This window comes from Pleurodeles waltl, unplaced genomic scaffold, assembly GCF_031143425.1.
Source record: "Pleurodeles waltl isolate 20211129_DDA unplaced genomic scaffold, aPleWal1.hap1.20221129 scaffold_58, whole genome shotgun sequence".
NCBI classification, from domain to species: Eukaryota; Metazoa; Chordata; class Amphibia; order Caudata; family Salamandridae; genus Pleurodeles; species Pleurodeles waltl.
In genome coordinates, this window is record NW_027150290.1 from 1,006,528 (window position 1) to 1,018,135 (window position 11,608).

General features: G+C 47.1%; 1 long non-coding RNA gene across 1 annotated transcript; it reads left to right on the forward strand.

Moving 5' to 3' along the window:
- The first annotated feature begins 671 nt into the window (after nucleotides 1-671).
- Nucleotides 672-11,000, forward strand: LOC138278799 (uncharacterized). The gene is made up of 3 exons (XR_011200864.1): nucleotides 672-769; nucleotides 3,972-4,103; nucleotides 10,863-11,000. It is a non-coding gene; the product is annotated as an uncharacterized lncRNA (long non-coding RNA).
- The last annotated feature ends 608 nt before the right edge of the window (nucleotides 11,001-11,608 follow it).

Below are 11,608 nucleotides of genomic sequence, written 5' to 3' on the forward strand. Positions count from 1 at the left end.
TCTCAGTTTCAGTCTTGGCACACACTGAGACTCAGTGACCAGTCTTGGCACACACTGAGATTCAGTGATCAGTCTTGGTACACATTGAGACTCAGTGACCAGTCTTGGCACACACATTGAGACTCAGTGACCAGTCTTGGCACACACCGAGACTCAGTGACCAGTCTTGACACACACTGAGACTCAATGACCAGTCTTGGCACATACATTAAAACTCAGTGGCCACTCTTGGCACAAATGGAGACTCAGTGACCAGTCTTCATACACACTGAGACTCAGTGACCACTCTTGGAACACACTGAGACTCAGTGACCAATCTTGGCAAAAACTGAGACTCAGTGACCAGTCTTTATACACACTGAGACTCAGTGACCGGTCTTGGCACACACTGAGACTCAGTGACCGGTCTTGGCACAAACTGAGACTCAGGAACCAGTCTTGACACACACTGAGACTCAGGGACCAGTCTTGACACACACTGAGAATCAGTGACCAGTCTTCGTAAACACACTCAGTGACCAGTCTTCGCACACACTAATATTTTTTGGAATGACCTGACACACACTAACTGAGGCTATTACAAGTCCTGCTATGATTTTGTTCTCCAGCTACAAGCAGGTGATCCTCTCCCACATGTAAAGTTAAATGCCGGATTCTGTGATTTCCTCTCCAGGTGGCCCGCAGATTCCTCGTGTAAGGAAGCAGGCGATAGCCCTGGGAGTGATGGTTGCAGTGACTACATTCATAAACATCGTGCTCTACCGTCTGGGTAAGAAGTGTGGAGTTGATTTTTAAACCCTGCGACCCCCCCGTGGCACGTGAAAGAGCTTCTCTGCTTCAGACATGATTAGAAGAACTGCAGATGAAAAGAAATGGAGGCTCCTAATTCTACATTTTAATCACAGAGGTGCAGTTTGTAGTTGTTCGTCAGCCCCAGCAGTAACGCCTGATTCACAGTTTTGTCCTAAACATTGTTTAATATTGTACATTCTGCTGGATGGTGATGATGAGGATGGTGATGATGATGAAGATTAAGGGCCCGATTCTCAAAGGTAAAGTTAGACCGAAAGTTTAACTTTACTACTTTTCAATATTCACAAAGGTAAAGAACTGCTGGTAACTTTACTACTAGTGATTTTACTACTAGTAAGTTTACTAGCAGGAAACTTGCTAGAAGGGACTTACCTTTGTGAATATGGAAAAGTAGTAAAGTTAGACGATTGCTCTCGATTAGACTTTAGGTCTTAATTTGCACTTCAGGTGTAAAGTTAGACTTCAGGTGTAATGTTGGACTTCAGGTGTAAAGTTAGGCTCAGGTGTAAAGTTAGACATCAAGTATAAATTTGGACTTCAGGTGTAAAATTACACTTCAGGTATAAAGTTAAGCTTCAGGGGTAAAGTTAGAGTTCTGGTGTAAAGTTACACTTCTGGTGTAAATTCAGACTTCAGCTGTAATGTTGGACTTCAGGTGTAAAGTTCCACTTCAGGTGAAAAGTTAGGCTTCAGGTATAAAGTTAGAGTTCTGGTGTAAAGTTACACTTCAAGTGTAAATTTAGACTTCAGGTGTAATGTTGGACTTCAGGTGTAAAGTTAGGCTTCTGGTGTAAAGTTAGACTTTTGATCTAAATTTATCTTTGTGAATCGGGCCCTAAGTGTTGACAGTTGCAGAAGGATCCTGAAGGGGGGCCCCTCTCAGTGATGATGATGATGGTGATGGTGATTATTACATCTTGTCAGGGTTGAGAGCTACAGATGGCTCATGAAGGAGGTGCCCTGGTCATTATTGGTGATGATGATGGTGATTATTAAGTGTTCTGCGTCTCGAGAGCTGTTGAAGGCTCATGAAAGGGCTGCTGTGGCCAGTGATGATGATGATGGCAATGATGGTTATGACGATAGTGAAGATGGTGATGATATTGATGATGATGGTGATGATGACGATTATTAAATGTTCTGAGTCCCGAGAGCTGTGGAAGGCTCCTGAAGGGGGTACTGTGGCCCGTGATGATGATGATGGTGACGATGATGATTATTAAATGTTCTGAGTCCCGAGAGCTGTGGAAGGCTCCTGAAGGGGGTGCTGTGGCCAGTGATGATGATGATGGCGATGATGGTTATGACAATAGTGAAGATGGTGATTATATTGATGATGATGATGATGATTATTAAATGTTCTGAGTCCCGAGAGCTGTGGAAGGCTCCTGAAGGGGGCGCTGTGGCCAGTGATGATGATGATGGTGACGATGACATGTCAGAAAGGGCCGCAGTGAAGAGCGGTCGCTGATGAAATGTGAATGTGCTTTAAATCCTTGCCCTGACTCTGACTGACTGAAATAAGGGCACACGCGTTCAGTGGGGATGGGGGAATTAGTTCATCCTTGAACTTACTTTTTAAGGTAAGTTGGCTAAGCAGCCCTAGGTTTGAAGGCAAGGCGCACAGTGAGCACATGTAGTGGAGAAGTGTGGCTCAATGGTTAGAGCGGCAGACCCTGAAGCAGAGATCTGGCTCAAGACCAGGGTTCAAGTCCCGCTTCGGCAGGTCTTGGGCTCAATTCCCCTTGACCAGATAGTTCTCGCCTCGGTGCCTAATCTAATTCATGGGTCCCACTCTGCAACTCTGGGCAATAGCTTGCTTAATCTCCACAACGGCCCCAACAGTGCTTGGATGCCTGGCTTCACCCTGGGGGTGCTCAGGAGTGGGCGCCTCACAGGGAAAAGCCAGGAGGGGTTCCATAGCGGTATGAGTACAGCGCCTTGAGACCCTAACGGGTGAGTAGTGCGCTATACAAGTGCTAATTTACATTTACATTTTACATGTCACCATTGTAATCTGGTTATAAACACTCCACTTTTCACAACGTTTTCCACCAGGTCCTCCTGAACAGCCATTCAGGACCCCTCTCGCTGAACAGTGCCAGGACACTAAATATTATTTGCTCCCTTCACTCCCTCAGGGACCGCTCCACCCATGGGGTCTCCTTTTACGCTTTCCCTCCTACACTCACCTTCTTTCTCCTCCTTTCAATCCTCTCACTCTGTATCTCCTCCCCTCCACCTCCTCCCTCGCTGCTTCCCTTGCTCCTCATTCCTTCTTCTTATCTTTTATGTCCCTCACTTTGTGCCCCTCTCACTCCATCCCTCAGTCCCTCAGGAAGCTGCACTGATCCTGCCCTGGAGACCCTTCACACCCCCTCCTGGGATCACAGCTGCGTTTTGTACTAAGATGAAATCACAGTGAATAGAAAAAAGCGGTTTATGTCCGACTCGAGGAGCTTTAGTCTGACTTCTTAGTTATTATGATTCAGTAAAAATGTATTAACATGAACTTGCAGCCGGCGCACCCTAAGGAGGTGTGATGGTGCCACATGAGCTATTAAAATACTGTTGCAGCCTGACTTAGCCTTTTGTGGTCATCGTCAGCAAATGTTTCACAACTTATTTAGAATCAGGGAAAGGAGCTACATTGGGACTTATTCACAAGCATAAGCTTACACCTTTGTGTAAGTTTACAATTGTTTGCTATTCACAAAGGTATTTTATGAGTAGTTTCTTTATGGCAGAGGATCCTCCACATATAAAAAGGAGTGTCCTATCTTTTATGTGCGGGGACTCTGAAGTCGTAAAGATTCTGCTAGTAAAATACCTTCGTGAATAACAAACAATTGTAAACGTAGACAAAAGTGTAAGTTGACCTTTGTGAATCAGGCTCATTCACAAGCACACAATTTTGTATCTTGTGATGAACAAGAATAATAGCGCATTGAAGTTAAACATGTCTAACACCCTGTTACTGCGCTACTAGAGGGTGCAAAGTGCTGAAGACTTTCTTGGTTATTGTGAGTGAAAGTTAATTAGGGCCCTGCAGCTTGGAGTGGAAAAAATTCACACCTTCTTTCCTCACTTAATCTCTTGTATTTGTTTTCTCTCTCTCATCTCCACCGCCCCTCTCTTCGGGTTCTACCACCCTGCAGTGGAGAGAGAAGTGTTCTACCGCCCCAGGGTGCAGAGCTGTGCTGGTCTCCAAGGCCAGGCTGGAGATGGTCAAGGGTCTTCCCAGAATCCTCCGCTCTCTCTTCTGAAAACCTCTCTGTGCCTCCGTACAGGTAAAACACTTCTTTGGGCACATTAGTGTCATTTTGAGTCTACATGTTATGTCCCTGTGTCTCTACCCAGGTAAAAAGCTTCTCCTACTTTGGGTCAACATGTTATGTCTCTGTGTCTCTACCCAGGTAAAACACTTCTCTTACTTTGAGTCAACATGTTATGTCTCTGTGAGAAAAGGCCTCTTTTTGACATTGTTACCCCCCACTTTTTGCCTGATGTATAATATAGCCTAGAAAGTATTGTGCTCAGGGCCCCTGCTAACCTGGTTCCCTGTGCCAGAGCTCTTTCCCTAAAACTGTTGTGATGCATTGGCACAATTGGATACACCCCTAGCTACCACTATAAGTCCCTAGTAAGAGAGTACATAGGTACCCAGGGCATGAGGTACTATGGGTAGGCCCCTGAGAGCAGCAGCACTGATTGTGCCATCCTCTAGGGCCATGCAACCAGATGTACCCAGCACTGCCATCACAGGCTGAAAGTCCTGGTGCAAACTTAAAACACAAACTCAACATGGTACACTGCCTGTGTGCCCTGTCCTCCATCAACTGCATTTACTATGGGTAAGTGTAGGAGGCTGGTCTGGTTTGCAGTGGGTACCAAAGGTACTTACACCTTATACCAGGTCCAGTTATCCCTTGTTAGGGAAATGTAGTCAGTATCTAGAAGTCAGGCTCTCTAGGGGTAGTATAGGCGAGCAGCCAAGGCCTAACTAGGAGTCATGCAAAGCTCATGCTATACCACTGTAGACACGCCGTATTTACACACATGAAAGAAAATACTCAGGCCCATATTTATACTTTTTTAGCGCCGCATTTGCGCCTCATTTTTACGCAAAAGCCGTGCAAGCTTACAAAATACAATTGTATTTTGTAATTTTGCGCCGTTTTTGAGTCAAAAAGCAGCGCAAACGCAGCGCTAAAAAAGTATAAATATGGGCCTCACTGTTACAAAAATAAAGGTACTTTATTTTGGTTAAACAAATGCCAAAGATACCTTAGAGGCTATACTCCCTTAGGAGGTAAGGAATGTACACAAATTATATACACTACGTGTAAAAACTGTTAGAAAACAGTACACATAGTGAAAAACACAATAGTTAGAAATGGGCCTAGGCGGAACACAAACCATATACTAAAATAGTAGAATGCGAAAGTCGTTTTCCCACCCAGGAAAGTGTAGTGTGTAGAGGAGACTTGATGGGAGTGTAAGAAAACACCAAAGGTAAGTAATAGAACCCACCCCAGAGCCCAGGAAAGCAGGAGTAAATCACAGTAAGTTTCCTAGAACACACAAGAACACGTGATAAAAGATTTAGCAAGAACCAGAATATGGGAAAGTAGCCTCAGCATGGTTACCCCCATTTTTGGCCTGTTTGTCAGTGTGTCTTGACTGTGTCACTGGGATCCTCCTAGACCCTCTTATATGTCCCTAGTACATGGTACTCAGGTACACCGGACATTGTGGTTCCAGGGGATCCCTATGGGCTGCAGCATTACTTTTGCCACCCATAGGGAGCCCATGCAAAGGCTCCTACAGGACCGCCATTGCAGCCTGTGTGAAATAGTAAATGCACTATTTCACAGCCATTTTCAATGCACTAGGTCACTAATAAGTCACATAAGTCACATATATGTCAGGCCTTCAGACGCTGAAGGCTGGGTGCAAAGTACCTGTGCGTGCGGTCACCCCTGCACTAGCAGAGGTGCCACCACGTGGTCCAGGCTCATCTTCCCAGACTTTGTGAGTGTGGGGACGCCATTTTAAGTGTGCACTGGACATAGGTCAATACCTATGTACAGCTTCACAAGGTAACTCGGAATATGGCCAAGTATGGTGTTTAACAACTGGGAATTGTACCCCAATACTGATTGCAGTACTGGTTGCACAATTCCATGCACTCAGGGTGCTCCACAGTACTGCCATACCAGCTTCCTGTGGTTGCCCTAGCTGCTGCCACCTCACAGACAGGCTTCTGCCCTCCTGGGGCTTGAGCAGCTCAATCCCAGGAAGGCAGAACAATGTGTTTTCTTTAGGAGCAGGGTGTTACACCCTCTCCCTTTGGAAATAGGTGTTACAGGCATGGGAGGAGTATCCTCCCAGAGCCTCTGGAAATGCTTTGAAGGGCACAGATGGTGTCCTTCTTGCATAATCCAGTCTACACTGGTTCAGGGATCCCCAGTCCTTGCTCTGGCGCGAAACTGGACAAAGGAAAGGGGAGTGACCACTCCCCTGTCCATCACCACCCCAGAGTGTCCCTGGATTTTGCCATCTTGGATTCTAAGGCCACCCCACCTAAACTTACCTGCACAGACCTTTTCCACATGCAGTGGCCCGCAGTGGCCCTGCATCAGCTCCAGATACTTTTAACCGCTGCTCCCGCCAAAACCAGGAGCCGCCTGAACTTCTCCAGCTGGCACAGTGTGCCCACCAACAAACTCGACCAACCTGCAAAAGAAGAACTTGGTAAAGCAACTGTGTGATTTGATCTGTATTTTTAAAGGTGACTTTCCATTGATTCCCATGGTGCGTAATTACGCACTAAACTACTATTTTTTTTAATCTTCAAAAATCCATATATCAAAAAGTACTTAAGCAATTTTGAAAATATTGGTATTAAAAATTATATAAAACTCTGAAGTATTTTTATAAATTGGTCTCGAGTTATTCCTTTGAATGTTTGAGTTGCATGATTGATACTGTGAAAAAATGCTTTGCAGTTCTCCAAGATTAGCCTAACTGCTCAACCAAGCTACCATAACAATTAGAGCATCAGGTGATCTAGTTTTTACATTTGTAAACCAACGTGTGGTTGCCAGACCCCCTGCACAGTGTGCCTAGCATTGCACACTACATAGAGGGCCAGCCTCCTACACCCTTACTTTGGGTCACCATGTTATGTCTCTGGACAGGAAAAAAGCTTCTCTTACTTTGAGTCAACATGTTATGTCTCTGTGTCTCTCTCCAGGTAAAGATTGTTTCCTGCTCTGTTCCAACATGTTGTGGTGCATGATATCATGTCAGATGTGCCCAGTGCCCCTGTGGCATGGCCTGGCCTTCATGTGGGTTTGGGTTCAGCCATGTTAGTGAACATCACTCTAGGAGAGTAGATGCTGAAAGTGAGGGCGGTGGTTGTAGGCACAGGGGTGAGGGAGACGTGGGTAGTATTGGTAAATGTACCCTTCTTACTTTTACGGAGTGCAGCTCGTTCAACGTATCTGTCTTGTACCAGTGGTGCAGCAGGGATGCCAAGAGCTCTAAACCAGATACACCTGGAGTGCAGTGGGCCCCTCACAGCCCTGGGCCCCTCACAGCCCTGGCCCCAGTGCCACTACACCTGCTGCACTCTTGGTAGGTACGCCCCTACCTGACACCCCTTTCACCTCACACTCTCACATTTAAGTATGTTCCTAACATGTCATGTTATATTGTACAAGGCTGTTTGAGCTCACACCCCTTACAGCACTGGGCCCCAGTGCCACTACACCTGCTGCACTCTTTGTAGGTACGCCCCTGCCTCACACCCCTCCCACCTCACACTCTCACATGTAATTATGTTCCTAACATGTCACGTTATATTGTACTAGGCTGTTTGAGCTCACACCCCTCACAGCCCTGGGCCCCATTGCCACTACACCTGCTGCACACTTGGTGGGTATGCCCCTGCCTCACACCCCTCCCACTCTCACATGTAAGTATGTTCCTAACATGTCATGTTGTATTGTACTAGGCTGTTTGAGCTCACAGCCCTCACAGTCCTCCGTGACCTGGTCTGTGATACCTCCACACTGCTGATGCTCTTGTGTTACTGTGAACAGCACTTCTGTCTACAGCTAAGAAAAGAAACACAAACACAGAGGGTTGAGTGTCAGAGAATCATCAACAAAATTAATGTCTGACTTCAATATTGTGACTTAAATGTCATTTACAAAACAGCTGTCTCTTTGGCGGTTGATTTTCTATTAACTCCAAAGTGACGATGATGGACATTTATGACACAATGGCCCAGATTTATGAAAAGTGGCGCTTCATTACATGATTTATTACATGGTTCATTCATTAAATGATTTACTCATTACGTTATTTGTTCATTAAATGATTAATTCATTACATGATTCGTTATTACATGATTCATTCATTACATGATTTGTTCATTACATGAAGCGCCTCTTTTCTTGCACCCCATTGCTCCCCCCCTAACGCCACCATGTGTGCTCTGTATCAATGATTCAGCGCCCTATGGCTCACGTTAGGATCAATAGTGTCACAATTTCTGACGCTATTGTGATACTTTGCAGGACTAGCACCAAAAATGTTGGCGCTGATCCTGTAAAGTACACAGAGGCCCATTATAAACAAAGGTGCGCCTCAATTTAACGCCTGCACTGAGCAGGCGTTAAAAATGATGTGGGGCAAGGGTTTACAAAGTGGCGCAATGCGTGCATTGCACCAGTTTGTAATTTGGCACTGTGGGGCATATTTATACTCCGTTTGCGCCGAATTTGCGTCGTTTTTTTCGACGCAAATTCGACGCAAAACTAACTCCATATTTATACTTTGGCGTTAGACGCGTCTAGCGCCAAAGTTCATGGAGTTAGCGTCATTTTTTGGCGTGAACACCTCCCTTGCGTTAATGATATGCAAGGGAGGCGTTCCCGTCTTAAAAAATGACTCCGAGGCATGTGCGTGGTATTTATACTCCCGGGCAAAAATGACGCCCGGGAGTGGGCGGGGCAAAAAACCCTGCATTTGCGCCTCTTTTTAACGCCTGGGTCAGGGCAGACGTTAAGGGACCTGTGGGCTCAGAATGAGCCCAGAGGTGCCCTCCCCTGCCCCCAGGGACACCCCCTGCCACCCTTGCCCACCCCAGGAGGACACCCAAGGATGGAGGGACCCATCCCAGGGAAGAAAAGGTAAGTTGGGGTAAGTATTTTTTTTTATTTTTTTTTGTGGCATAGGGGGGCCTGATTTGTGCCCCCCTACATGCCACTATGGGCATGGCCATTGGGCAAGGGGGCATGACTCCTGTCTTTGCTAAGACAGGAGTCATGTTAATGGGGGATGGGCGTCGTAAAAAAATGGCGCAAATCGGGTTAAGGCGATTTTTTTGCCTCGACCTGACTTGCCCCATTTTTAGACGCCCATACGCCATTTTCCCCTACGCCGGCGCTGCCTGGTGTACGTGTTTTTTTTTCACGCACACCAGGCAGCGCCGGTCGGCTAACGCCGGCTAACGCCATTCTATAAATACGGCGCCCGCATGGCGCTTCAGAATGGCGTTAGCCGGCGCTAATTTTTTTGACGCTAAACTGCGTTAGCGCAGATTAGCGTCAAAAAGTATAAATACGGGCCTGTGTTTTTGCCAACCTAACTTAGTGAAAAAACAATGACGGCAATGTGCCCCTAGGTGGCGCTGGGCCCTTCTTAAATTTGGCCAATATTTTTCTCAGACAATATATCAGATTGATCTGAACTCCTCTTTTTCTCCTCTCTCTTTCCCTGTAACTGTTTCTCTCCCTCTTTGTCTTCCGCTTCCTCTTCCTCCTTTCCTCTAACTCTCTGTACCTGTCTCTCCCTCCTCCCTCCATCTCTCTGTACCCGTCTCTCTCTCCTCCCTCCATCTCTCTGTACCTCCCTCTCCCTCCTCCCTCTATCTCTCTGTATCCGTCTCTCTCGCCTCCCTCTCTATATCTCTCTGTACCGTCTCTCCCGCCTTCCTCTTTCTGTACCTGTCTCTCCCTCCTCCTTCCATCTCTCTGTTCCTGTCTCTCCCTCCCCTCTCTATCTCTCTGTTCCTGTCTGTCCCTTCCCCCTCCATCTCTCTGCAACTGTCTCTCCCTCTCTCTCTCTCTACCTGTCTCTCCCTCCTCCCTCTATCTCTCTGTACCTGTCTCTCCCTCCCTCCATCTCTCTGTACCTGTCTCTCCCACCTTCCTCTTTCTGTACCTGTCTCTCCCTCCTCCTTCCATCTCTCTGTTCCTGTCTCTCCCTCCTCTCTCTATCTCTCTGTTCCTGTCTCTCCCTCCTCCCTCCATCTCTCTGTAACTGTCTCTCCCTCTCTCTCTCTCTACCTGTCTCTCCCTCCTCCCTCTATCTCTCTGTACCTGTCTCTCCCCCTCCCTCTCTCTGTACCTGTCTCTCCCTCCCTCTATCTCTCTGTACCTGTCTCTCCCCCTCCATCACTGCTCCCGCCATCTCTCTGTTCCTGTCTCTCCCTCCTCCCTCCATCTCTCTGTACCTGTCTCTCCCTCCCTCTATATCTCTGTACCTGTCTCTCCCTCCTCCCTCCCTCTCTCTGTACCTGTCCCTCCCTCCATCTATCTGCACCTGTCTCTCCTTGCTCCCTCCATCTCTCTGTACCTGTCTCTCCCTCCTCCCTCTCTCTCTCTGTACATGTCTCTCCCGCCCTCTATCTCTCTGTACCTGTCTCTCCCTCCTCCTTCCATCTCTCTGTACCTGTCTCTCCCTCCACCCTCTATCTCTCTGTACCTGTCTCTCCCTCCCTCCATCTCTCTGTACCTGTCTCTCCCTCCATCTATCTGTACCTGTCTCTCCCTCCCTCCATCTCTCTGTACCTGTCGCTCCTTGCTCCCTCCATCTCTCTGTACATGTCTCTCCCTCCCTCTATCTCTCTGTACCTGTCTCTCCCTCCCTCCATCTCTCTGTACCTGTCTCTCCCTCCTCCGTCCATCTCTCTGTACCTGTCTCTCCCTACTCCGTCCATCTCTCTGTACCTGTCCCTCCCTCCTCGGTACCAGTTTCCCAGTGCAACCTTCATGACAGACAAGGAAGTCTCCCTGGACAGAGCTGCCCCTGGGTGAGAAATGAGCCTGGAACAGAAGATTCCTCTTCATGGAGAGATTTACAGCCTCATCTGAGAGAGACTCTGTGTCTGCACAAAGGTGAGAATATTTAACTTTTAGCTTTCCACACCCACCTTTGATTTATAAATAAAACAAATTTTGTTTCAGAAATATACATAATTTACACAAAACAATATTTGAATTGAATGTGCTTTTTTGAAGGTTAGTGCCTTTCATATATTTTTTAAAACATCTTTCCTTTTGGACAGTCTAAAATAAGAATTCTGAAAATAAGGTTGAAAAGCACCTACGCCTTTTGTGAATATGCACAGCAGTGATGGATGGATGCTTGAATTAATGTCAGCCACTGGTAATAACTCGAGCCGCATCGCAATCCATTGTAATCCTGCACCCCAGGCCACCTCAGTTTGGACAAGCCATATGCAAATCAGTCTTGGCCCTGCTCCAATAGGAACAGTCCAGCCCGGCCAGGTCCTCCCTGAACCAGAACACAAGCAACCCAGGACCGGTTTCACCCTAGTGATGGGCTCATCAGCCGGGTGCAGCTTGGTTCCGGGGACCTTTTGTGAAAACAGCCACTTATGAGTTGAAGAAGACTATGACAGATGGAGGAAGGGTCAGGGGAGGGAGGGGGGGGGGGGGAGAGGAGAAGAGAGAGAGAGAGAGAGCGAGAGAGAGAG